This window comes from Felis catus, chromosome A3 (genome assembly GCF_018350175.1).
Source record: "Felis catus isolate Fca126 chromosome A3, F.catus_Fca126_mat1.0, whole genome shotgun sequence".
Taxonomy (NCBI): Eukaryota; Metazoa; Chordata; class Mammalia; order Carnivora; family Felidae; genus Felis; species Felis catus.
In genome coordinates this window covers 76,049,113-76,076,356 of record NC_058370.1, presented here as the reverse complement: position 1 = coordinate 76,076,356, position 27,244 = coordinate 76,049,113, and the positions used below count along the sequence as shown (strand labels likewise).

Below are 27,244 nucleotides of genomic sequence, written 5' to 3'. Positions count from 1 at the left end.
ACCTCAAGTATAGTTTGGAATTTTGGAATGAGTGTTCATGCTCAAGCTAATGTTAGCATGTCATGGGCAGTTGGGATGCGTTGGGCTAGACCACAAAGACTTTGCAGGTTGGGATTCGACAGCTGAAACACCCTTGCAGTAAGTATCCTCTTATTGTCTTGGGGAATCAGACAAATTTGTCTGCTGAAATTACAGCTTGGAAATTTGACCTACTTAGGGCATTGCTTGGAGCATTGGAGTTTCAAACAAGCCCTTCACTCTGAAGGAAGAATCTCTTGATACTCTTCATTTTCTCAAGGATGAAAAGAAATTAAAAGTAACACATGTGAAGATTTTACTTATGAGGCTAAGTTGAAGTAGAAGAATTACCTCAAGAGAGAAAGAAAAAGGTGAAAGTAATTTCTCAAACTGAAATCTTTGGAGCAGTGTGTTGACAAGTTTGCTTTTTACCAAACTGTTGCATGAAAATCTAGTTTATCAGAGAGATACATTTGTGTGTAATAATCCTTCACATTAAAAAGGGTTTTCTGTAAGATTCCTTTGAAAGGAAATCCCTTTGTACATTTTAAATGTGCTTCGATGTAGTAACCTAAATGCAGATTAACCAACCAACAAACTAAAACAAACAAACAAACAAACACTCCACCCACAAACAAAAGGCCTGACTTTTAAGGAAGGCTTTTAAGGAAATCATATCAACCAGTTCATAAAACTAGGCACAGAGTTATAGGTTGCTTCTACATTTTCGATTGAGTTAGATAATAATACCAATTATTATAAAGCACGAGTGAATTTATGATTTTAGGAATGTCTTACATGCTGAGGAAAACAGGTTCCAGAATAATTTAGCTATTCTTGTAAAAAAAAAAATCAGGTTTGAAATAACAGTGAGAATGGTAACTGACAAGCAAGTGCTTTAGGATGCGGCTCTGTGTGAGTCAGTCCATTTAGGAATCAACCTTTGGCTTGCAGTGTCTCCTTTTGAGTGAGTCTCTTTGTTTACCGCTCTGTTTTTCAGATTTTTCATAAAGAAGGAACTCTCATATCCTAGATCAGTGGTTCTCAAAGGGCAGTTCTCAGAAAAGCAGCATCCGCACAACATGAGAACTTGTTAGAAATGCAAATTCTTGGACCTCATTCGTCCCTGAAACACGAAGTCAGAAACTCCTGATGGGTCCCAGAGCCCTTGTGTTAACAAACACTTTAGGTGATTCTGATACATGCTGAATTTGAGAACGACTGCCTTAACTTATTTTCTAAAATACATCGTCTTATGCTAGCACTTAAATACTTCTGGTTTCAATCAAAGGATGTTTTCTTGCTGCACAAGTAATTTCAAAGTCCTTTGCTTGTATGGTTCTGTGTGCTTTGCATTGTTCTCTGGTCTCATCCTTCCCATGACACCTGCTGTATCTTACTGCTCTTGCATTTACCCTCCTGCTTTATTTTCTACCCAGCTATGTGGGACGCTTCAGGTTACCTCCGCAGAGCATGAGTGTAGGGATCTTCCTCTTTTTCTGATGGCAATTTGCCATTCAGGGAATTTAAAAAGAATCCACTATAAGTAGTGTTCTAGGTAGGTCAGATTGTTTGAAGTTTGATCATCAGATAAGTGAAATGATATTTATATATCACTTGAAATAAAAATTCTTTTTAGTTAGATAAAGACTGGTAAGTCTCATAATAATCTTTCTCAGTGATCATTTAATTTCAGTTGGCTTAAGATGCTATTTGTATTAAGTTAACAGGGTGCTAATTTAACATAGGTTTATGGTCATTTGAAGCCATTTTCATTCATTAAGAAAAATATCTCTCTAGATTAGATTATCTTAAGGGTTTGAATAGCAATAGGGATTCCTCTATGTAGGCCTGAGAATTTTCCAGATGAGTGCACACTGTTTCACCGCCCTCTTGAAAAGCGTAGAATTCTTTTTACTATAGAGCAGGGCACTGACAGTGGTACCCAGCTTTGCCTTGGCAAAACAAAAACAAAAGCAAACACGTCCACACATTCTGCACTAGATTCATATATTGTATCTATAATTTATCATGATTTATATAATTCCACTATATAGTTTAATTTCAATATCCTGATTTATAATTTTTTAGAACATGTTATAATTTTTTTCTAAGTAGGCATCACACCCAGTGTGGAACACAATGTGGGGCTTGAATTCACGACCCTGACCTGAGCTGAGATCAAGAGTCAGGCCGTTAACCGACTGAGCCACCCGGGAGCCCCATTTGTTAGAACATTTTAGACAGAGCCAGCATCCAAATTATTTTTTCTCTTGATTTTTGTTTTTAAAAAATAGTGTTGAAGATAACAAAATTTTTGTAGCCTGGCTGCATTCCATCTCAAAAAGTACCTGGTGAAAAAACATACATCCCCATTTAATTTCCTAAAAGGCATAAATTGCAGAGGACCTTAGAAAATTATTTAATTTCTTTTGAAGAGAACTGCTGTGTAATGTATATAGAACATGTCCTTCACAACTGTTTGATATACTCTCACCCCAGCAGCCATTTCAAAGCAGTTGGAGACATGTGTCCTTGCTTTGTTCCTTCCTGGGTTTTGTATCTTGCAGTTCTGAATCCCCTAGTTTCCTTAGCTTCCCTGGATTTTACTCTCAGGGCTATCTAAGCACTTGGAGAGAATTTGCTTGCTAGATACCTGGAGTTCACCCACTCGAGTTTTGGCCTTGGAACTCTGTACCCTTAGCCCCTTGGGCAACAATTTTGATAAACCTCTATTCTAAGTGATTCTAACTAGTTCAACCGTTAGAACTAATGAAGGAAATGAGGAGGCCAAGAAAATGATAATGGACCAGTAGTAGCTAGACACAGTGGACTTTTCCATACATTGAATCTCTCCTAGTCTATCAAAATATTGCAAAGTTTTCAGTAGAAAGGGTTGTAGGATAAAGAAATTCAAGTTTGTGTAATTTGCTTTGTGGTAGGAGATATATGTGTGATTAATTGCAGAACTTTAACTGCATAACAAATTTGGTCACAGGTTCATTTAAGCTGAATGACCCTCAAATAATCTTTTTTGCTTCAAATCTCAAAGTAAGAACTCCTCGCCATGTAGCAGAATGCTTGAATTGGTTCGGCTCCCTAAGCACCTCTTTCTGGGACTGGCAGTGCCCAAGTAGAGAAGAATCTTGACTTACCAGAGAGGTTGGGAGATAGAAGTTATGGAGTTAAGCTCTGCAGGAGGGTATTATATTGCTCCTTTTCCTTTCCAACACTCTTAAGTTTTATATAATGTAAATCTATTTCTGAAATTCAGCAAAGTGTCATTAATATATGATGCTTCTAGCAACCTTTCTGACGATTGAAGGCAGAACAGTACATTCCCTTAAGGAAATGAAAGCTTCTGAGTGGGTTTCTGACTGCCAAGGAGATGTGTTTCCAAAGTTTCCGGAGTCTGTAGGGCCGAAATAATTCTTAAAATTAATCTGAATTGGAGAGTTATGAAAGATAAGCAAACACTACAAGTATTATATAAGGCACACAAATTAGGTTCAGAATTTAACTCTTCTGCAGATTTTTATTTTATCAGCTTAATTCCTGATTTACCAATTTAATACTTACCCAGGTATTACCCACTGAATAATCTGGGTTATGACCCAAAAATTGTCTCCATTTTGTGGCAGAATGGTAATTAACTTATCTCTAATTCTGAAAGCTATTGTGAACAGAAAAATCTTGAGAGGACAGGTAGACAGTGCCCTAGTTTCTAAGAAAAAAAAAAGAGTAGTTAAGAGCCCCTGAACTGACATACCTGGGTTCAAATGCATATTTTCTAACCATATAACTGTGACTGGATTTGATTTAACTTGAATATATGTCTTTTTTTTTTTTAATTTCATATAGTTATAGACACCTGGACAGCTATAGCTTGTGGACCAAATCCAGTTTGCCTCCTTTTTTGTTTTTCGGAAAATAAAGTTTTATTGGAACTCAGCTATTTGTTTACATACATATTGTCTATGGCTTCTTTCATACTACAAGGCGGAACTGAGTAACTGTTACAGAGACCACATGGTCCACAAAGCCTAAAATATTACTACCTGGCCCCACACAGAAAAAGTTTGTCACCTCCCACCAAAGACTGTAGTTTATTGATTTTATGAGCCCATTGTCTGCCCTTCTTGAATGAGGTAGGTTTATGGAATTGGAGAAAATGTGGTCTCATCTGGTAGAGAAAAAAAATACTACCTTGGTAGTTATAATTTGAATTCTCATTGCCTTTCTATCACTTCTCTCTGTTGTTAACTTGGAAGGTCACATCACTGCTCTGATTCTTGGTGTCGTCATCTGTAACAAAAGGAAGTTGGTCTGTGTGGTTCCCCGGTTCTTTCTTTCTTACCTTTCTATCAGTTAGAATTGTTCCTAGCTGTACTCAAAGAATACAGCTTTCCCTAACTATTCCTGCCCAAAATAACTTCTTCCTCTGAACTCTATAACATTGGTATATAGTTGCATATTGTATTGGAGTGTCTGTTTAATTTATATTATACAGTTACTTGTTCTTGTTTATTATTTTAAGTTATAAGTTCCCTGAGAGTAGGAACTATATATTCTTCCTCTCCATATTCCTAACAGGTGTGTTAGAAGAGGACACTAAGTAATTATTATCTTTTTTTTTTTTTTGTATTATGGAACTTTCAGGACATATAAACAATTGTCCCACATGTTCTAAAAGGATCTGGATCTAGTGGTTTTGCACTTATATAAAAGTAGTGAATGCTTTATTAGGGAAAGTCGTTGAGTTGAGACAGATTTACATGGATAGAGACAGGAAGTGGACTGACCTAGATATTTGTCCTAAGAGGAGCAGTTAGAGGATATAGTGAATTGGTTATCCTGCCCAGGTAGGAAAGAATTATAAGAACAGTTGTGGGAGATGATACATCCGTATTGGAGATCTAAAATTTATATCCCTAATCCAGACTCTAATACACAGTTCTCATTATACTGGTGTAAGTGAAAATACTGGAGAATGCTTTATGTACTATAGTGTACAAGGGGAATCCAGTGTCTTAGCATCAGATTTTTTTTGCTAATATTTATTGATTTTCTACAATGGACTTCAGAGTTTATTAAGATAATACAAAATGGGGCACCTGGGAGGCTCAGTCAGTTAAGTGTCCAGCTCTTGATTTCAGTTCAGGTCATGACCCATGCAGGGCTCCATGTCAGGCATAGAGCTTGCTTAAGATGATCTCTTTCCCTCTCCCTCTGCCCCTCCCCCGATCTCAAAAGAAAGAAAGAAAGAAAGAAAGAAAGAAAGAAAGAAAGAAAGAAAGAAAGAAAGAAAGAAAGAAAGAAAAAGAAAGTACAAAAGATGTGGCCTTTTCTCTCATCCCATATGATGAGACCAAGATGGACAGTCATCCAAGCTACCTTCTTTCCTGGTTATTTGGTTTGTAGGGATTTAACCTTTGGAAGAATGTTTGGATAAGGTGTGCTTATGCAGCTTTATTACCTTACTTCTCATTGATATTTAAAGTAAGTAATGTCATTTTATTGCTATTTCAGTGTCTTTGTTCTCTGATTTAGAGATTGTGACAGTTTAGTTAGTTGTTAGAAATAAGTATAACTTATCATGCAAAGACATATCATGGCTAAAGCATTGGCACGGAAAGGTGGTAGTTATTTCAACTAGATCCAACATCAAGAGCCAAACTTATTTAATGGGAAACTTTGAAACAATATCAGAAAGACTTACCTCCCTTGGTTGGTCTTCAGTGTGTACATTAATGTGGTGAGAACAACGTAGTATCCACGGCAAGGGGCTGCCTGCCCATGCACCATATGGTTTCCATTATATTATATTATATTAAGCTTAAAAAAAAAAGAAGAGGTACCTCAGACCAATGAGTAATTTCTAAATAGAATTTCAACTTGTTTTGAAAATACAGAAGAACACACAAAACCGTTTATCATTTTCAAGAACATCAAGCATTGGCGTAATTTGTTTACTTCACTGTCTCACAAATGATAAAATATGTTTTAAAAAGGAAAGGAATTCATGATCACAGCAGATTCTGATTCAACAATGACCCAAAATACATACCAAAAATAATAAAGGAGGACCGTACATTTTACTTAATTAAAAAAATTTGTTAAAAAATGTTTATTTATTTTTGAGACAGAGAGAGACAGAGCATGAGCAGGGGAGGGTCAGAGACAGAAAGGGAGACACAGAATCTGAAGCAGGCTCCGGGCTCTGAGCTGTCAGCACAGAGCCCAACGCGGGGCTTGAACTCACAAGCCATAGATCATGACCTGAGCCAAAGTCGGACACCCAACCAACCGAGCCACCCAGGCGCCCCCCGCTCATTTTTAATTGTTTGTTAGGTTCATGCAAGTTTCTAGATATGGTATAGGGCACATAGAAGAAACCAGCCTAGGCTCCGAAAAATCTGGGTTTACCCCATGGTACATGAAAATAACACTGTATAAAATGTACTCATGAAGTCTATTACCATATCTACCCACCCTTGTCCAATGTGGATATCATTCAAAAGACAAGTATGTATGCCTATGCATGTGTGTCATTGTGTTTATTGTAACAGTTCTTCTTAAGGTTTTTCATTAAAATTACTTCTTAATGGAAGAATTGCTGACTGTTTAAAACATTTCTTGAAAGTTTAAAGGAAGCTTCTACCTACAAATCTTGTAAGTATTAAAGAATGATAAGAGCTTTTTGGTTGGAAAATGTTTGGGTTAAGTGCAAGGTGTCATTCCTTTTGGTTTAGAGGATTGAGGACAGTATGGACTGAAATAAACTTGCTGTTTCATTTGTATACTGGATTAAAAAAATCTTTGTCTAGAATTTAAAGATGCTAGGGATAATTGTCTAGAATTTAGGGAAGCTAGGGGTAATTGAATTAATTGAACATTCAATTAAAAATCTCATGCCAGTTAGAAAATGTCTTAGCAATTATTCAAATAAGAATCCAAACCAGTTTATATGATATGACTGTGGTTGAATAGGACAAAGAAAAAGTGCAGGAAAAACAACATCTTATGACATAATATACCAACACACGGAATTAATTTTCCATTTGACTTCTAAAGATGGAGAATGGCAATTAAAATAGCAAAGTAAATACATAAGTGCATCATTTATAAATAAGAAGACAGAGGTAGAGGGCGTTTAGGAATTATTGAATAACATTTTATAAAACAGACTGTCTTTGAGATGAGATGTGAAAAAATTTAGTGAACTCTCCTTCTGTGGATCAGATTGATGATTATCCATTTTAGGATCAGAGGCCAAATTCTAGGCCACAAAGGCAGATTGGAAGGACACACTTCCTTTGCCTCCTCTTTTTCTCTCTTCTACTCTGATTCCCTCTTCATCTTTCCTGTCCCTCCATGGAGATTGAAAGAAGCCAGAGGAAGATTATTGTTCTCTCATCCTCCTCCACCCGGCCACTGCCATCCAGCTATGGTGAGTGACAGGACTCTATTTTCCAACCTTTGGAGGAACCGCCCGGGCCCTGCCTATCATAGCAGTGAAAATCAGTTTTCCACCATCCGTTCTTTAGCTGATGGAAAAACAAAATCATTGAGTCATAAAACTCATCTGGATTTCAAATTCATCTTTGAGAAAAAGTAAACTGTTGTTCTTGGATGAGCCCCAGGGACTGCTGCTTAATTTCTCAGTTCATTTTCCCCTCTTAGCTTATGTATGTATACGGGTCCCTCTATAGTTCCCTTATGAAAATGTGCATTTTTAATACCACAAAAGGAGGGAAAAAAACCATTTTTTGTAAATATTCTTTCAGTAAAATTGCAATCAATGTAGTCAGAGCTAACAAGCAGATGGATGTATTTGAATGCCATTATCTTGTGTACAACGATATTATCTGTTTCATGAAAAATTCAGTAGTTTGGGCTGCTTTAGTGAAGGGAAGATGGAAGTAAAAAAATAGCAAGAAAAACATGATCAGACTCAGAATCCCTGAGGGGGTCCCATTGCATCATTTAGCAGGAGAATGAGCAATGCCGGAGAAGCATGATGGTAGAGGCACTGTCTGTGTTCCTTATGGCATTCTTGGCTTCAGGTCCCATTCGAGCCCCACAGCTGTAGGTGGGAGCTCCTGGGCCTGCTAAAGCATCACACCGTGACATTTTTATCATCCGTCTAAGAGAAGAAAATAAATTTGCTAACAGAATAGAGCTGGCAGGCTCATACTACCTTGTCACATTCCAGACATCTCTTGGTCTGGCCTGAGCCAGAGGAAACCTAAGAGTGGGCCAGAAAATCTGTGATGGACATGAAGTAGACTTAACTAGTCTGGGAGAAGAATGTGGGTTTTTTGAGAAAGGACTAGGTATTTTTGTTTTTTTTTTTTTTATTGGAGATTTGATAAATGGAAATACTTGAGCTGCCAGGGGGATAGGACCTCAGTTTTATTCTCTATAGGCCAAGAATATATTGACGTGGGCAAAATGGCATAGGAATTTGTGCTGATTTTTTAAGATAATGCACATAGTGAGGAAAAAGAATCCAAGCAAGCCCTGTAAATACACACAAAAATTGCAAAGTTTTCTATCATCTGACGTGGGAATACGAACTCCTTAGCAACCTCATACAAGGTGACATCTACTTATTTCTCCAAATTGGCCTATTTCTTTCTTCACTGAATAAATTCTGTGCCATAACACCCCCCCCCCCCCCCACACACACACCTCCTCTTTGTTTGGCTTGGAATATCCTATCCTAATATCTTAGAGCTTTTTGAAGTCTTATCCTTCCAAAAAAATGTACTTTAAGTTTTATTATTTTAGTGAAGACTACCTGGGTGACTGATTTTCTTTCCTGAATATCTATTAAGTGTGGTTTGTACCATGCATTTTTCACAAGGTAGGCCTTCTCTTGGATTGTTGCTCATGACATCTTCATGTCAGCAATTGGACTGTGAGTCATTTGAGGTTAATCTGTGTGACTCCAACATCTAACAAACTTCTCTAAACACATTAGGCAGCCAGAAAGTATAAGATCAAGACTGGCATAATTCATGTTTTTGCAATTAAATTGTATGAATGATGGCATTGGATTATTATAGAGAATGCAAATTAATGTGGTGTTATTATCACAAGATTTCATGTAAACAGTTTTCCTTCTCTTAATAAGACGAGACTTTAAAAACTTTGCTTTTGTTAACGTCTCTGGGTTATCTCAGTAAAGAAAGATAGTGATGTGAATTAACTTTTTCAGGAAAAATAATGTAAGACTACCAGTTTGATGCAAGTATCCTCAGAAAAAATTTCAAGAAGCATAGATCATATATATGTCAAATATACACATATAAACACACACATATGACTATAACATAGCACATGATAATTAAGACAGTAGTACTTAAATACATTTCTTCTACTGTAGTGAAACCAGGGGCATTGTATGAATTAAGTTTTCTCTGGGGGAAAATTGTTTCACATTGGATCTTGGAGAACTGGGGGTAGATCTTGGAGATATGAGACTGGGCTGGGAGAATATTCATGACCTTTTCCAGTAGACAGATATTTATTTCCATTATATAGATTCCACAGTCTTAATTTTCTTCTTGACTTCTTCTATGTACTCCTTTTCCTGTGTCTTTTCTTTTTCCTTCCAGTCTTGAGATTTTCCTCACTTTGATCCATCTCATTCTATTCTTTTTTTCATCTTCTGTTCCTCTCTTAGCCAGTAATGACCATAAAATTTCATTGGACATAGTTATTTAACACTTTTATTAAAATAATATGTAATTTTAAAATCACTCTGCTAATATTACATCCTTACCTTTTTATATGCTACATTAAAATTATAGTCTTTTTATCTACACATTTCACTAGCAGTGAAATTAACATGATTTTCTTTCATTCTAATATTAAAATACTTTGAATAAAGTATATTTTAATTTTTTTTACTTCTAAATGATGCATCATGAGAAGTGATGAAACAAAGGATTTTTCTTCATGATGAAAAACGTGACCATTTCTATTAAAAAATTTCCCTCTCTTGTGAGGAAGAAGTGAGGCAGGTAGTTAGATACTTTATAGAGATGTGTTTTACAATTTGTAAGTGGACAAAAATACTATATTTAAATTCATGTAAAAATCTAATAGAAATTATCTGAAGAGTGAAATAGCAGAGGATAGAGTTTTTTGTTTGTTTGTTTTTCTGGGTTTTTTTTTTTGGTAGGATACTAACTGAGTATGCAATTTATGTTAAATTCTAGCAAATGAAAAACACTAGACAAATCACTTTAAACTGTGTAAGTCAATGGGTTCTTTTATAAAGAAAGTACACATTTTATATTTATTGAGTATAGATAACTTGAATATAATGGCAGAAGTATCTGTGAGCCAATATGGGATATAAGGTATTTAATATTTGTTTTCTGATTTACTGTCTTGGAAATATGTTAGGGACTATGTCTTTAAGTTTGACCTGGTGTATTGCATATAGTACAGAGTAAAAATGCTTGCAAGGTATTCTTGGCTGGAGGTTGGAAATCTTCAGATTTAATGAGATTTATATTAAGAACTGTGGCCAGTTGTTGCAGTGACAGTAAGTGACACCTGAGTATAAGACCCACAGAAATGTCATCATATTTGTTGGTGCAAATTTTAAAGAAATCTACTCTTGTGGTCATCATGACTGGTGGTGAGAATGAGGTCTGGCTGAGAAAGCAGTGTCTGTGTCATAGTTTTTGTTGTACCCAGAGCTCCAAATACAGGAGAAGCCTTTATTAAATGCTGTTTTTAGGAGATAGGAGCTTTAAAAATAAAAATGGGCTGCTTGCTCCCACTCTGTGAAATGTTTCCTGTACTCTAAAATAATTGAGGGTAACATTATTGGGTTTTTTTTTTGAGAGTAACTTTAGACCTTGAATCAAGAACATCATGTAAGTATGTTATTTTAAATTCTCTATTACTATGTAATAAATTGAGGAGACTATATTGGCACCGACTTGCCCCTCATTTAGCTCTCAAAATGACAGCTTTCACTCTATCAACTTGTAAGCATTGTTATTCTGCCTATCCCCATGATTATGAACAAATTAAAATTCAAGATCGAAATATTGGTATCAGTTGAGAAAGCTGCCAAGTCTTTAAGAAGACCGTATCTTTTATGATAAAGTCAGAATTTATTCTTTGGAGCGAAAAAATGGCAGGTATACATTCCTAATTTGGTCTGATTTCACTGTTTTCTAGAGGCTCGAGGAAGGTTAGAAAGGAAGTTATGGGATTAAAAAAAATATTTAATCTAAGTTGTAAAGGAGCTTGGAACCACACCACAAGCATCATAATTAACTTTAATAATTATAAATGTAAATGCAGACAAGCCACAAGGTTTTAATGGTGTGCCACATGCTTCTGCTAATTATTTTAGAGTTTGGACACATTCAGTGCCAGCTAATTATAAACCCTGCTATGGAAATCATCTGTTTATATTAGACTTATTGATCTCTAGTGTTTAAGCAATATGAAAAGGGAAATCTACAATGCTGGACCATCTGCTTTGTATTCCTAATTGCTTTTAAGGAATCAAATATATAAATAGTCAGCTTTTTATATATTGGGCTTCAAACTCTTTCAAGAAACATATTGTGCAAACCCAAGTGAATTTTAAAAAAAGCCTATTTAGAATGTTTCTTCCCTGGCTCCTCTCAAGGACCCTCCACCCCCTTACCCTCAAAATACCCTCCTCTGACCTTTTTGCAAGATCTTGAAAGCATATTTTCTCCCAGATCTCACAGACTGGTCAAGGTAGCTGAGACTTCAGATATTTACCCTGTTTTAATTATATCTTTTCATTTCCTTCCTAAGAAGGAGCCCTTTTCCCAATCTGTCCCCACCTCCTTATGGTCTTGAATATTTATTGCCATTTCACACTATGGGGAAGATGGCAAGGAATGAATGTCCAGGCAAATGGTTCCATCTTGTAGGAGATGTTTAACTTTATGGCAAATTAAATCTACTGGTGTGTGGAATAGATGCCAGTTAGTAGGACCAGACAGCATTACCTCTCATCACTAACAAGTCTGGCGGGCAAGTCTTTTCTCCACTTTGAGTCTTGTGGGCCGCCTGAGTGGCTCAGTCGGTTAAGCGTCGGACTTCGGCTCAGGTCATGATCTTGTGATCAGGGAGTCAGAGCCCTGCATTGGGTTCTGTTCTGACAGCTCAGAGCCTGGAGTCTGCTTCAGATTCTGTGTCTCCCTCTCTCTCTGACCCTCCCCTGCTCACACTCTATGTCTCTCTCAAAGACAAATAACCATTTAAAAAATTTAATTTTGAGTCTTGTGATTCTACAGGGAGGTTGGGTTTAAATGAAGAAAGAATTGACTTCTTAGAACGGGGTTGTTTGCTTCATCCATTATTGCCTAGATGGTTATTAGAGTGTTCCAATAACTGGCTTTAAAAATCTACATATTGGAAAAGACTCCTTTTAAAAATCCTTATTTGTCCCTTTGAGACACCCATATTAAATCATAAAATTATTAACTTAAATTAGTGATTTCTATTAGTTACTCCTATTAAACTAAGAGTTCCTCTTCCTAGGGTCCTACCACTCACATATCCCACCAACACTAGCAAGTAGAGGCAAAGAAACAAAAACAAAAACAAAAACCCCCAAAACAAAAAACAAGTGCCTTTACTGGTGTTTGAGAAGAGGTACTGATATGGTTCGTCATGCTCTAATGACAAGATTTAATTTAAAAATACCTGCTACCGTCAGTAATGTGCAGTCACATATTTTGGGTGAACATTTGTATAATATATATGGACATACACAGATCCCAAGGTTTCTTAAAATAACTAAGTATGTCAGAATGGTTGTGACTTTTCTCTGGTGAATATCTATTAGAAATCTGCTCCTCTGAGATATTTTATCTGACTCTCAAAAAGGCCCTACTCTTTCTGCTTTTTTCTGTAGTTTCGAATGGATGTTCTCTTACCTTCCACTTAGTCCTTGTACCATGGGCTGCTGCTTCTCTGAGTTTTAATGTCGGCACATGTATAATTGTAGGGCAGGCCTTCTGTATAATCTAAGTTCATTCTAATCAGAGCTACAGGTTTCCTTCAGCTCTGCAGTGAAAAGAGAATATTCAAAGTCAGAAAGAAATTAGGAGCTTTGTTAAAAGGTGCTTTAAACAGCTCATGTTCCCCCACGCCCTCAAAGAAAGTTACAAATCAAGAGAGCACAATTGGTAGCTACATTATCAAAGCCCTTCTGATAATGCTACCATTTAAATTGGATAATATTGTTTAATGGGCTTTTTAAAAGCAGCCATCCTTCGGATCTGACACTCCAGCATGATTATCTTCCATTCCCATTTAAGATTACAACAGTCCGGTGATAATTATAACATCCATTTCCATCTGGAGTTCAAGGGACTCATACATGTGAATATGGAGAGAGAGTTGAGCAGCTTCTGTTCATAAAGTGGACACTAATTTGATATTTGTGACACCTGCCATTCTATTTTTCATTCCTATCGCCTACATGAAATATCTTTTCCCTAGGTCTTTCTTGCCACCAGCAAGTTGTGGTAGTTTTCTATGTGTTGGCTTCATGATATTGCTTTTATGGACACTAAAAGTAGAAAAATAGAAAAATTATTGTCACCCAAATTTTATTTTCTGTAAACTGAGATAATTTCAAAGGTGCAGTTTGCTCATTTTTAGTTGTTATTTAACAGAACTTCCATTGTCTTAGCATTAAACTCACATATTTCCTAATTTCTCTCAATTTCTCCTGAAGAAGCAAGGATTTTTATTACTAGTGTTTTTTTTTTTGTTTTTGTTTTTTTTTTTTTGTTTTTTAATCTAAGACCAAAGAAAGTGCTTGGTACATATTAGGGCTTTAAAATTTGTTAAAGCATTATTGAACAGATGATTTTAACAAATATTTACATTATCATCAGAGTTCTTATTTAGATCAGCTGCTAAAAAGTGGAGAATTATTAGGGTGAGGCATATGAAGGTACATTTTTGTAAGTAGAAAAGAGCCAAGCATCAGCAATTTCATATGGTTCAACTTAATACTTTCTGTCTTTTAAAAAAATTATCTCAGCACCCAACGTGGGGCTCGAACTCACAACCCTGAGATAAAGAGTCCCACGGTCTATGGACCGAGCCTGGCGGGTGCCCCCATCTCAGTTCTTTCTAATACAATAGTCTTATCCCTCATGTATTTTCTTGATGAATGAGAGTGTGTGTGTGTGTGTGTGTGTGTGTGTGTGTGTGTGTGTGTGTGTGTGTGTTTAATGGAATTAAGCAATTCTTTCTTAACTATAGTAGTACATTGAGAAAAGCCGAAGTGGTGGGACAAAGTTTTTGGCTGGTAAGTGTGATTTTTATTGATTAATTGTGTGTATTTTATCAGCCATGAAATGGGAAATTTGGCATGTGCTCACACAAAGTTTCTACTTCGACAATTACAGACCAAGCTATTTTACAGATTCTTTCTTGTGTATATTAGGTGTGGATTTGGTATCGCAGACACTTTTCTTTCTGGTGGGACTCTTCACAGGTCACATGGGATTTCCCTCCACTAGAAAAACCTGTCTTGGGCATTGGGTTGGGTTGGGTTGGGTGTGTCATTCTGTCAAATCTACATCCTATAGGATTGCCTACCTGTCCCTGTTTTGGATTGTTGACATTCTTTTTGAGTTTATTGAGGAAATTAGCAGATTAATGGCAAGAACCATAACCTACTCTACATACCAGACATTTAGAAAAGCAAGACAAACTGTGACAAGATCTGCAGTAATGGTTTAAATATGATGTGTCATGAATATCAGCACCAATTCATAAAAGGCATTTTCAAAATGTGTTTTACATTGTATTACACACTTTTTTTTTTATCCTACAATGGCTTTGAGATGGACTGATCATGCTTAGAAATTTTTGAAATTTGGATTTATTAGGTTCTTATCATATGCCTCCCCATGAACTCACAGTTTGAAACTAGTGTGGCTTTCTCACACATTCTATATTTTGGATAATAATCACCTAAATACTAATCACCTAAAAGGGGCCAAATGTTATCAGAGTATTAAATTTGAAATTCATTTTGTGTTTGCCTCATGTTTTTTCTTTATAAATTACACATACTGATTGTCTTTTATTCTTTATTTCTATAGTGAAATAATTTAAACTCTTAATTTTGATTAGCATTAACCCTGTTACTAACTTCCGTTTTAGTGGTGAAAAACCATTAGGATGAAAATGGAAACTCAGTAAATTTCCCTCAGTGAAGACTGAATCTTAGTGTGATAATCCAATCAGCCTAGTGAGGCTGTGATGTCCTCCAAATATACAAAACATAGGATGAGATAATTGAATTTGGCCTCTGGAGTTCTAAGAAGACCACAGTCTGGGGATGCATGGTGTCCTCAAAGGATTAGGACAAGATTGCTACTCATATAATTCAAATAATTCCCATTTTTGAAGCCCCATCCAAACTTTTGCATTAGAATCCCAGAAACAGCACTCTTTGGGTAGTGAAACATACATTCCTCCCTCCTTTATCTGTTTTTAAAGTAGGTACAATACGGAACGGGTGATTGTGCCATTTTACATTATTTCTTTTACATTACAATGGGAGCTTCCTAACTAAATTTTGAGTTTCTGGCAAACATTGTGAAATAGCCAAGATATTAAACTCTTCTAGGTTAAGAGTTGGACTGACCTCCCCCCCCCCAACCATAGTGGGGCTTTTGAGGAGCTATAATTGGGGTTCATGAGATGCCATCAGAAAATCCCTGTTAACATTTCATTCATTGCAGAAGTCTTTTGGGGGGAACAAATAGGAATATTTTAGAGTTGTAAAATGAACGTTAGAAACTAAACTTTCATTTTCTTTGATTACATGATGGAAAGGGTTAAAATTTTCTATGTAGATCACTGAAGTTTTATTATATAAGATGACCTTAGGAACTGTCATCTCCCTTGAATTTATACAAAGAATTCAAAGTAAAGGTTTTCTAGGTTACACTTCTTTTTTCAACCCTTTGTCCTGTCAGCTCAGTCCTTGATATCTTCATCTGCCGACATGCCCAGATGTGCAGTGAATGTTGATTTGAGCTGGCCCCTCAACCCCTCCCTGCTGGTGTCATTAAAACCAGGGAGGCAGCGGCTCCCCTGGCATCTTTGGCACGGCTTGGCTTTACACTGCGGACTAAATTATTGATGAAGAGCACTTCTGTCGCAGTGTGTTTTACCCACCTTTAAATGAAACAGTGAGGATTGAGCTGTCACTGCCTCCTCACTCCCTGCAACTTCTACATGACATTTATGATGTGGTTCAGATTGCACCGAAGCAATTAATTTCCAGTGGAGTCTGCACTAAGAATGAAGATCCCTGACAATTACCGAGGGCTGGTTTCTCAATGAGCATACGACACACTCATCAATACTGTACACAAAAGGAAAACATCAAAATTTATGTAAAAGGGTCTCTGGGATTTGTGAACCTTTCCTCCTCCTCAAATGGAGTTCTGGATTCCAGGACTTTGTTTTCATATTGTGCATTTGGTCCGTCTCTGTATTTCTCTGAAAGGATGGGTGGACTTACCTTATCTGCACATATTTTACAGATGCCTGCCAACATTTTTCTACAGTTTTGTTGGCCACATTATATATTTATTCTAGATGAAGCTTTTGTCTGCTTGATTTTGCCAGTAAAATATTATTCGATATTTGCATTCAGTTCCTCAAATGATTCTGTTACAGTGATATATTTTTCAATTCATCCAATGAATGGAATAAGCAGCATATGTATGCGTATATGTGTGCCTCTGCACCTGTATATGTATACTTAAATATGTATATGCATATGTGTGTTGTGTGTGTATATATGTATTTATATGCATATTTTTCATAGAATACAAAAAATATTTCAGGTATATAAAATCTAATATTTGATCAGTTATCATAAAACATATTTTTTTACCTTTTTCTTTTTAAAAATCATAAAAAACTTAATTCAGATTAGCTTGGGGAAAAGACAGTCTTCATTATATAATATTTAAAAGACATGCAGTTTTAGTATTTTTGAGAATATGTGTTAACATCAACCTAGGCTATTCATATCATTTAAAAATTCTTAAAATGATCATATATACATATAAAGATATTTGTAATTAGCCTATCCTTCCGAAGGCGTGGATAGCAATTATTTTCTTAAATATGTATTTTTCCTGGATTCCTGTTTGCAATATTAATTTTTGTAGTCAACTTTTTCCTCATAGGTAGACTTCTGTTTTGTCTAAACTGCCTGATACTCAGCAAGAGAGTATTGTAAATTAATGAGTTTTTAATTTTTGATTTAGTTCTCATTTAAATACTAGTGCTTTAGAGCCCGTGGTTAAAATGTTAACAGGCAAAATAGAGTCATTCTATGCAAAGGTGCTTCTGGGACGCAGCTGCATCCATCTTTATTGCAAAGGAACCATTTCGGGAGGTATTAAGGAGTGGGAATTTCCGGTGGTAAATTCAGATGAGATCCAGGAAGTAGTTTGTGCACTAGGAGATTGAAGTTTGACAGGATATATATTGTATCCATCAGATAATTGAGGACTCCCAGAAGCAACATCACAACCTTGGTGAAAATCAAAAGGCATTTTATGTGCCATTATTCACCTTCATGTACTCTCTGTCGTCAGTCCATACCCACTTTCAATATTTGTCTGGTGAGGTGGACCAAAGAATGGGAGAGTACTTATTGTATTTGTCTTACCCAAATTTTATGTTTTCTAGCCTTGTTGAAATCAAGATAAATATTAAATGAAGGATTTCTCCTTAGTATTCAGAACTTGAAGAATTTTGGAATTCTTTAAGATAGCTTATTGTACTAAGTCACCCCTTCTGTACTTCAAGAGGTGATTGTTCAACAGGATAAGTTTCAGGAAAGAAACCCCATCTTAGTATTACCTCATCTTGCCTCAAATACTGTGTACATTCTGTACATATGTACACTGAAGAAAAAAATAGTCTATTTTGGCCTATCATTTGGTCTAAAGTGATACAGTCCCCCGACCTCCCCCCCCCAAAAGAAAGAAAGAAAAAGAAAAAGAAAAGAAAAGAAAAGAAAAGAAAAGAAAAGAAAAGAAAAGAAAAGAAAAAGAAAGAAGGAAGAAAGAAATCTCTCATCGCTTTCGATCATGATGTTTTGGGCACACTTGTGCATGCACTCATACACATACATACACAAATAAGTTGATAATGGCAATGCTATTTGGAGATATTTTTTAAGTAAACCATGCCCTTTTTGACCTAAGAGACATATGAGAAGACTTTGGGATATCAGAAAAGAAAATTCTAATTATGATCTATCTAAAAAATATTAATGATGATCCATTTTTGAGTACTTATTCTACTTCCCAGGCACCCGGCAACGATGTGATCTCCTTGACTCCTCACAACAGATTTTTGAGGCACTCTTATCTTTATCATTTGATAGGTGAGGAAAGAGAGTGTGCATGATTGTTTAAGGCCAAAGAGCCAACTGGTAGCAAAGTCAAGACTCTATCTTAGGTCTTCCTTACATCAAGGTCCAACTACTTTTTTTTAATGTTTATTTATTTTTGAGAGAGAGAGAGAGAAAGAGAGAGAGGGTGGGGGAGGGACAGAAAGAGAGGGGGACAGAGGATCTGAAGCAGGCTCTGTGCTAACAGCAGAGAGCCTGATGTGGAGCTTGAACTCACCAACTGTGATCATGACCTGAGCCATTGTCAGACACTTAGCCGACTGAGCCACCCAGGTGTCCCAAAGTCCAACTTCTTATTGGTCTACTATATTAGATTTTTTGGTGGGTATACTTCCCTCTGTTTTGTATGATTCCTCATTTCTAAAACTATTTTTACTTGTGCAGAAAAAAAGTGGTGAGCTAATTCAGTCACTGGTTCTATTTTTTGTCTTTTTAGTTGGAATCCGGAATCTGGGGCACATTCTTTGCCTTTTTCATGTAATACAGATAGTGGTGACATTTGCCTACTACTAATGGACAGATGAAAACATGATCAACTGACACTTGTAAAACTTACAGTTTATGCTTCAGAGTGTTTGTTACAGGTTTTTTTTTTTAATGTGAAGAAAACAGTAGACTTAGGTTATGCGATTAGTTATATAAAACGTTTATACTGAAATCCCACCATTATTTAATATTCAGCTAATTTAAAAATCATTATTTGACTGTACATCCTCAAGTCATAGACCTATGAGACTTTCCTCTTCATTTAATAATTCCTGCCACCCACATTGTATATCTTTGGCTCACTTATTCTGGGTCTTTGAGTCAGATAGCTGAGATTTTTCTAAAATAATGTTCCTGGGGTCTTCCAAAATCACCAGTAAATCACCTTCAGACTGTTGTGTTTCTGTTGGCCTATAGCTATTGAGTTGTGAATGGAATGCTTTCTCACTGAATTGAAGTTGTTAATATGAAGAATAAGCAAATGCATTTACATGTTCTAGGTTGAATACCTGGCTGAATATTTTCAGAAATGGTGTATTATCTGGAAAAGCAAAACTTTCTTAGATAAAGTAGTACATAGTAGAAAGAGATGGAATAGGAGTTTAAAGACCCGAGTTCACATTAAAGATACTCTACTTAACCTCTATAGTCCTGAGCAAGTCACTTAACATATGAAATTGTTTTACCATCTATAAAATGAGGATAATTTCACCTGATATTACCACTTCTCAGGTTATTAGAGTTTTAATAGCTAAGATATGGAAACAACTTAAATATCAATTGATGAATGGATAAAAGATTGTGATATATGTGTGTGTGTATATATATATATACATATGTGTATATATATATGTGTGTGTATATATATATATATATATATATATATATATATATATATATATTCAATGGAATATTATTCAGCCATGAAAATAAGTGAAATCTTGCTATTTGTGCCAACATGGCATTATGCTAAAAGAAATAAGTCAGAAAGAGAAAGAAAAGCACTGTATGATTTATCTTATATGTGGGACCAAAAAACCCCCAAACAAACCAAAAACCAAAACCAAACAGAACAAAAGACCCACTAAGCTCTTAGACACAGAGAACAGATTGGAGTAGGAGAACAGAGGTGGGGGATGAGGGTGGAGAAATGGGTGAAGGGAATCTAAAGAGAAAAAAAAAAAGTGAATATTTTACATTAAATTAGAAACGTTGAATTGGAATTGAAACTTATGGAGTTCAGAAAACCTTTTATGAGCTAATTTCCAACAATAATAAGAAACTAAACATCTAGGTTAAAATGTCCTTTTTCTACATATAAGAATAAAAATAAAAGTAAATTAACCCGTATAAGTGCAGCTATAATTAAAGGAAAGAAAGTAATAGAAAGATAAGGAAAGATGTCAGATCATCTTAGTTCTAGTGTATCTAGTGCTTTCACTGTGTGTTTCATCAGTTTGAAATGATTTAACCTCATTTATCTGTAATTCCTTTAGGGGAAAAAAAAAGAGATGATGTATGTGGAAAACATTTTCAATGGTAAGCTGCTAGACAAATATAAAGGCACCATTACTAGAACTTTTCATATGTGTTCCACATGATATATCCATCTAAAATATCAAACTCAAAGAAGGAGGATTGTGTTCAGCGTCATAACAAAAAATTCAAATTACCATGACTCGGGCATGATTGAATTTATAAAAAAGAAGGGCAGAGGTTGCAGTCTAGGGTGGACACAGTGTTTCTATTCTGTCTTCAAGGATTCCATATCTGTCTTTTCTGCTCTGCCATCCTACCTCATGGCTTCAATCCTCAGTATCACCTTAGAGCCCCAAATTTGACTATTAGAGGTCTAGTAATTGCACCTGTATTCTCGGCTAGGCTTTGGAAGATGAGGGGGGCAGGACCAAAAGGACGAAAAAGGGCTAGGGGAAGGCCAAATACAGCTCTTCATAAAGAATTTTCCTAGAGCACCACCCCATGATTGCTACCTTTAATTCATCGTGAGGCTGGGGAATGTTTTCTTCTAGCTGGGTAGATTCCTGGAGTCCTCTTGGTGAATGAGAAGGAGATCATGGATATTGTAGGCAACCAGTGACCCATGCTATGTGACTATATGTGATTTGGATTATCTCCATGGTAGAATATGTTTGACATAATGATGGTGATTTTTAAAAAAATTCTCTATAATTTTAGTCTGTTGAAATACCTTACCTCAAACATTTCCAACCTGGATATTTTTCAGCATAAATTCAGTAATGATAATTATAAAAATTAGCATTTGTAGGGGCACTTGAATGGCTCAGTTGGTTGTGTCCCGCTCTTGATCTCAGCTCAGGTCATGATCTCATAGTCCCTGCACTGACAGCACAGAACATGCTTGGAATTCTCTCTCTCCTTCTCTCTCTCTGCCCCTCCCTCACTCATGCTCACATTCTCTCTCTCTCTCTCTCTCTCTCTCTCTCTCTCTCTCTCTGTCTCTCAAAATAAATAAATAAACATAAAAAATTACCAGTTTGTAATTTTACTAAGGATACTTTGTCTAGAAAAATTAGATTTTTATTATGCTATCTTAGTGGTATTACAGTCATATCTGAATTAGGGTAACAAACATGCCTTATGAAATAAGAATCACTCCCTCTTCAGTTCCCCAGAAAATGATGGTAATTTTTTAAGAACCAATTGTAGCATGGGATATTTGGGTAGTTCCAGAATATTCCAGCATTTGAGGAGACATATGGTTTTTAGTAACCTTACCTGAGCTTATTTTCTCAAAAATGATTTCAGAAACCTTTAGAAACACCACTAAATAAAATGAATCAATACAGGTAAATGACCTAGTATACATAAAACACTTAGAACAGTGCTTAGCATAAAAGTAACTTCTCTGGGGGTGCCTCGGTGGCTCAGTCAGTTAAGCATCCAACTTTTGGTTTTGGCTCAGATCCTGATCTCATGGTTCGTGAGTTCACTATCAGTGCAGAGCCTGCTTGGGATTCTGTCTCTCTTCCCCCCGCCCCTGCCCCTACCCTGCTTGTGCTCTCTTTCTCTCAAAATAAATAAACTATAAAAAAGTAACTTCTCCATAACAGTAGCTTTATATTGCATTATTTTTAGTGTTAAAATGGCGTTCATTAATAAATATATCAAGGCTTTTTGAAGAGAGAGTTAAAAAAAGATTGAGGGAAGTGCTTTCTCTTTCTAGGCCTCACAGGACAGAAACATATTGACCAATGTATACCCTATGTGATAATGAAGTTTCTAAAAGGAACATTCAATCCATTTCCCTTTGTCCCATTTTCCAAATTAAAAACAATTCAATATGCTTACTACATAGCAATATAATTATGTGATTTTTAGAGTGCAATTCTTGTAGCATGCATAATGGGCATTGCCATGTTTTCTGCTTGCCCAACACGAGAAGTTCTGTCTTTAATGGGCTGAATTACTTATTCTTTTGTGTGAGTCTTGTCAGGCACAATCATACTTCCCAGTAAAGACACTGTAGGTCCAATGTCTCTCCATTCTCACAGAGTGAAGGTGTAGACACATATCTGAAGTGCCATTGATTGGATGTTCCAGCCTGAGATTTTGAATCTAGATGATGATATAAAGATGCTGAGTTTTTTGGGGGACTGACGATGGTGCTGGAGTAGAGTGAAGTCAAGTCTATACCACCCCTGTGCTGTGTCATTGGTGGTGTTCTCTGCTACCTATCCACCCACCTCCTATGGTTCCTATATATTTTCTCAGCTAATTCTCCAGTTGGTCCATCAATTACAGAAGGCCCTACTGATCCTCCCAAGAATTTATTTTCTGTTTGTATTAGCCAAATCTGGCTTCACTTACTTGCAACCGAGAACCTTGATTAGTTCAATATACACCAAAAGACTGAGAAAAAGAAATGCTAAAACATATATGAAACATGGGAAATGAGAGCTCCTTTTTGAGTAGACGTAATTAAGTGAAATGGGGAAACATTAGAAGTAATAACACTGCAGTAGTTTTTCTTTTGTTTTTCTGATTACATTCTTAGAAAATGTGAACGGCACCCATAGCTTGGAAGTCCCTTGTCACTGAATTGCCTGGTATATTTATTAAAAGTGTCATTTTTCTCCAGTGAACTCAAGCAAACTCAAAAGGCCTATACCTATTTGTTTTATAAGTATCAGTGGTAAAATTGCCAAATAAACATCTCTCAATTTACTGATAATTTGGCTAATGTTCATGGTATAGTTGTCTCTTTTCCCATGAGAAAGTGAAATGAGCTTTGGATCTGAATGCTGAACCTTCTATTAATGACAAATTTTTCTGGTCAGAATGGAGGCAAGTATTTCTTTTGTTATCCTGACTGATTTTTCCCTTGTGCTGCCTTTCCACAGGACAGCCAGGAGAGATTGCTGTAGAACTAATTAATGTCTGATAGACAGATTGAACCAAATACCAGAGGAATTCAGAGAATTGTTTATTAGCTCTTATAAAACATAACCAAAGTCTAGAAACATGTAGATAGCATTATTGTGTGTAGATAGCAAATATGTGAGGTAACTTTCTTGCTTATTTGAGCAAAATTAGTCTATTTAAGAGAATTAATGTTACACTCTTTTCCAGGCTATCTCAATTACTTGATGTGTTGGTAGGTGCAGAGGTATGTGTGAAATATTTCCTGTGAAGGAAGCACTGTGCTTTCATAGACCTCTATTGTCTCTGAGTAAGCTACCACAGGGGAGAAATGAGGGTCATGTGTCATATATGCATAGCCAAAGTATAGAAGATTTATGACTTAGTGAATATGTAGATATAGTAGTGTTCTTGACCAATCTGGCAAGCTGTCCTTGAGTATGTCTGAGGTTTCGCATTAAAAAAAAACTACTTCAGAGAGAGAAAGAGACAAACAATTATATACCTGCTGTCTCTGAACAACGGGGTAGCATTCTCTGAATTCACAAACATAATGACTGCTCATCCTATTCTCTTGGGAGAGTGAGGTGGGAATTTCCATATTTTGTTTTCGAGGCACTTTCAAAGCCATTTACTGCTATAATTCATATACCATTGGATTAAGAGACGTATGTCTCTAATATCAGTAAGAGCCTATACGGTGGATTGCTGATTTAAGGAAAAGAAAAAATAGAGTAAAATAAAAAAAAAAGAACTTAGGGTCTCATTTTAATGAGTCTGTGTACTTCAAAGTGCAGAATGATAGGACAGAGCATCTATTTGCTGCATCCTTTACTGGGGACATAAATAATATATCTTACACTGATTGGCTGACTGGCTTGTGCTTATTATAATTCAAGTTTCTTTATGGCTTTATGCTGTTCTCAGGTCTCCCTGATTAGGAACAAGCTAGGGATGTTTTAGGATTTTCCATAAAGGTGCTTGATCCTGAAGAGCTAATAATTGATGCTAGAGGAATATTTTGCTAAGGAAGGAAAATGTGGAATGTTCTGGCAAGATATCCTTTTTTTATTACAGGAGTTGACCACATTTTGCCACCAGTACCTACTGTGTAGTAACTTTATTTCCTCACACTAGCATACTGCTCATTACAGTGCCTGTGGTATGATGCGACTGTAGCCTCTCACTCAGGCCATTATCTAACCTTCAGTCCGAACGGTAAATCTTCTGAAGTATGCATTGACTTCCACAGTGCTCTGCACTATCCTTAAATTGCGATTCTTGGAGGCTGTCCATTTTCCAAACTCTAAGAATTCTTGGCAGCATAGGCAACGAAACTGAAAACTATTGGAGTCACTCCTGGCTCTCCCTCATCACCCTCACATCCAGTCATTTTGCTTTATCCTTTTCATTTCACCTTCCGAGGCCTCACACATCCTACTGAGGGTTTCCATTCAGACATTGTTTCCATTTCTGTTCCCATTACTTGTCTGGATTACCACAACAGGCTCTTAATTGAATTCTCCTTACCTTTTTCTGTTGACTCTAAAGCATATCACCACTAGATTGAGCTTCTTAAAACATAGATTTGCATCTATTGACTCATTGATGAAAACCCCATTTATTTCAGCCCCAGATGTTCCAGGCTTTTCTCCAACTCTCCCCCTCATGCCACTACTTTTGAGCCTAATTGGGATACTTGATTTTCTCTGAATAGTTTCTGTAATCTTCCACCTCTGTGTCTTCATCCATGTCGCTGCCTGACACTAGAGCATTCTTTCTCTTCATGGTTCTTCTTAAAAGTCTTAGAAAGATGCCAGTTCCATGTAAATTGTAGTCTCTTTCATGAGGACTTCCTGATGACCATATCTGAAGACCATCTTTGCTTCCTTGGAATCCCTATCAATTTGTTACTGATAGTTCCGTGCCGTCTATTCCGCGTCAGAGGAATTTGTGTACTTGCTACCTTCCTTCCTCTATTGTGAGTTCTTTAAAGTCAAGGACTCCTTGTTCTTGTCTTTGTCTCCTCTTCATTTTCTAACTTGATGCATTTCATATCATAGGAGCTCAGATAGTCATTAAATAGAATTCTTGATGATGTGGGGAAAAATAACATTCTTTTAAAGTCATTTGACCTAATAGTAACATAACACTCTATGAGTACTTTGTTTATTTTATGAGAATAGATTTTCCATAGGTCCCATCAGGCAGAAGTATATGAAATGAAACAAAAAATATTAGAGTAAAGATACTGTTGTGGATTCAGTTTATATTACTTTGCATATACCTAATTGTACCCTTAGATGATCTCTATTTGTGACTCACAAACCAGAATATAACATGGTCTTTAAAATCATTTCGATCATTTTGATAGCAGAGACTTTGGTATGGAACTGTGTGAATTAAAAATGTTTTCTCACACATCACACACATTTTCCTCCTGTCTCTTGGAGGAAGAGTTGTTCCTGTGTCTTTCCACGATTAATGCCACCATCTGTGCATTTTTTTTAAACCTCATTCTTTTCTGTCTGTTCTGAGACTTACACCATAAACTCTTTCTTCTCTCACAAGTCTTTAAATTCTTCCCGTTTCCACTAACTGCTTCCTTTCAGCCAAAAAATGTGCCTGTATTCACTTACTTCAACCACAGTTTTTCCTAGCTACTATAATACTTTCTTTTTTCCCAGAACCACCAAACTCCCTGCAAACAAAGTCTACCCTGAGTTCTTCCATTTCTCTGCTCTGTATCTATTCACTGTGTTGGGTTCTACATTATCTCCCCATTGGTAATGCTTTTGGAAAGATATCTCACTTTTTATATCTAGGCTTCTCTTTTCAGTTACAACTCAAATATTTGGTGTTATTTTGAGAAAACCAGCCGCATCTTTCTTGAAAACTCTTTTCCCTTCCAGAATACTACTTTCTCATGATCTTTTCCCTGCCTTTTTTAAAAACAAATATTTATGCAGCCCTAACTAGGTACATTGGGTTAGACACAATGAGGATACAAAGGCATAGCCTATCATTGTCTTAAGATTTAGTCACAGATAGACAAGATATATATGGTGCATAAAAAGTTATATAATATAGCTTTACAGTTCAGAATAATTCTTGTTTCAAGTGGATGTAATGTTTTGGTTGTGATGTAAATTTCTTAACTATATACCTTTATTTGGAGACTGCTACCTCAAAATTGTGCTTAATACAATGAGTTGAATTTTTTTAATGTCGCCCTGATCGTAGTGTTCTTATAAATATTTTCAACATTTCTTTAGTAGCTCCATAAAATCAGACTCTTCAGCAATATCAGAACTCTCTATTCCTATGACGTGTCTAGCCTGGAATGCTTACCATTTCCTAAATATTTCGCCCCTTGCCCTTTCACTGTATTATCATCATTGCTGTGGAAGTCATTCTTTAACAGGGCCCCAATCATCCCTACTTCCTGGTATTCACACCTTTGTGTAATCTCATCACCTTCAGTGGGGGTTGGATTTAGTGACTTGATTATAATGGGTAGAACATGGCATAAGTAATATGATGCCGGTTTTGAAATCAGGTTATAAAGCTTGACTTTCTGCCTTGGGTATACTTGCTTTCTGTCTTTGTCTCTCTGTGTCTCTGGATCTCTCACTCTGAGGAAGCCAGCTGCCTTGTCCTAAGGTATCTCTGTGGACAGGCCAACATAGCAAGGGACTATGAGGCTAGCCAATAACCAGGTGAGTGATCTTGGAAGTGCAACCTCTCAGAGATACTGCAGCTCCAGCCAACAGCTTGGTTGCAGTTTCACGAGATGCGTTAAGTCAGAGACAGTGAACTACACGGCACCCAGATTCCTAATCCACAGAA

At 36.3% G+C, this 27,244-nt stretch overlaps 1 long non-coding RNA gene across 2 annotated transcripts; it reads right to left on the bottom strand.

Moving 5' to 3' along the window:
* Window positions 1-3,539: 3,539 nt before the first annotated feature.
* LOC109498180 lies at window positions 3,540-21,339 on the bottom strand. 2 transcript variants are annotated; one of them, XR_006595587.1, is made up of 5 exons: window positions 21,209-21,339; window positions 12,972-13,101; window positions 5,738-5,853; window positions 4,225-4,323; window positions 3,540-3,742 (listed from the first exon to the last, which is right to left on the bottom strand). It is a non-coding gene; the product is annotated as an uncharacterized LOC109498180 (long non-coding RNA). The 2 variants fall into 2 exon arrangements; XR_002154837.3 differs by lacking the exon at window positions 3,540-3,742 and having other exon boundaries at window positions 3,772-4,323.
* Window positions 21,340-27,244: the final 5,905 nt, after the last annotated feature.